Source organism: Limulus polyphemus, unplaced genomic scaffold (genome assembly GCF_000517525.1).
Source record: "Limulus polyphemus unplaced genomic scaffold, Limulus_polyphemus-2.1.2 Scaffold1479, whole genome shotgun sequence".
Classification (NCBI taxonomy): domain Eukaryota; kingdom Metazoa; phylum Arthropoda; class Merostomata; order Xiphosura; family Limulidae; genus Limulus; species Limulus polyphemus.
Genome location: NW_013667089.1, coordinates 100,933 through 102,550, shown reverse-complemented (window position 1 = coordinate 102,550; position 1,618 = coordinate 100,933). Strand labels below are relative to the sequence as shown.

General features: G+C 35.6%; 1 protein-coding gene across 10 annotated transcripts in view; it reads right to left on the bottom strand.

The window, feature by feature from the left end:
• The window catches only part of LOC106463774 (golgin subfamily A member 1-like), a 109,678-nt gene that overhangs the window by 19,546 nt on the left and 88,514 nt on the right, over window positions 1-1,618 (bottom strand). The gene's annotated exons all lie outside the window — the stretch shown is intronic.

The following is a 1,618-nucleotide window of genomic DNA, read 5'->3' as shown; positions in this document are numbered from 1 at the left end:
TTATGTTATACCAATTAGTATAGCATAAAATCTTAGCTAATAATCCATATTTGAATAGTAAATAAGTTTTCAATTCTTAATTCTATAAGGCAATATTTAAAAAAATCCCAAATTTCCCCTAGTGTGACACGTGACATTTTTTCTAGTTATCTACTCTATTTTATCCATCACCTCTCCAAAAAGTACGAAATTCAATGTAACTTACTTACTATAAAATTGCTCAGTCAAACCATAATTTTTATAGCGTTCCATTTTGTTTGGTCACAGAGATATCAAATAGAAAATCAGACCCTTCCTGCCACACCCAAATATCTCATCCTCTCTTTCACGATTTGTTAATAGTTCTCTCTTACGTTTAATTATATATTATCTATAACCAATAGAAAGTGAAGGTTTTCATCTATCAAATGACATATTATATAACATTGTGTTCTGAGCAGATAAGGGTCAATTTCACTTATAATACAGGGTCATTCCCGTGGGAAAGTTAACGATTAGCTTGGATGAATTTTTGATGTCTCTTGTTGCACAGTTTGAAAGGCAGATAAATTTGAAAGTTAAAGGAAATTGTCTACTTTTTGCATGTTATTAGTCTATGTTCTTTTGTGTATTATTTAACTAAATAAAAATTATTTAGTTCTTTACTACTAGATCTGTGAGCCAGTCATTTGGTATAAAATGTAGTTAGTGTAGCCTATATAATGTGCAAAGTGTAGTATACTCTAATCTCTTATAGTAGTGGCACACAACAACACACATATTCAACATGTAATGCTGTTTGAAAACCAAAAAGGAAACAATGTCTCTGTAGCCACATATATCAAAGAAGTTTATGGAACTGTTCTGAATGTTCGTAAGTGTCAACGATGGTTCAGCAAATTTTTTCAGATGACTTTAGCCTTAAAGACTGTGATGGCAGGGGCCGACATATTGGAATTGATATTGCTGCTCTGAAGACACTTCTTGAGTCTAACCCAAGGCAACACACTCATGAAAAGGCTATGAAATTGTATGTCTCTCATGAAAAAATACGTAAATGTCTAAGGAATATGGGAAAACTCCATAAAGAAGGTGTTTGGGTGCCTCACGAACTTTCTGATGATCATCATTTCCAACGTGTGAACGTTGCTTCTGGCACGTGAACCATTTTTGGACAGAGTTGTCACCACTGATGAAAAATGGATTCTCTATGCGAATATTAAACGCCAAAAACAATGGCTTAGTCCTAGACAAAAATCATTTCCAACCCCAAAACCTGGACTCCATCCGCAGAAAATGATGCTTTGCATTTGGTGGGACAGCAAAGGAGTAATTCATTTCAAACTCCTTAATCCACAGTGAACTGTCAATGCAGAGATCTATAGTCAGAAATTGGAACATTTAAATCAAGCCCTTCATCAGAAACACCTTTCACTCACAATCGGAAAGGTGCTCTTCTTCTCCACGGCAATGCACGTCCACATGTGGCACGTTTGACGCAACACCATATTATGGAGATGGGTTGGGAAGTTCTCTTCCATCCACCATATTCTACAGATATGGCATCATCACATTCCATTCGCTGCAACACCATCTAAATGGGAAAACGTATGCAAACGTGGAAGGTGTTAAAAGGACA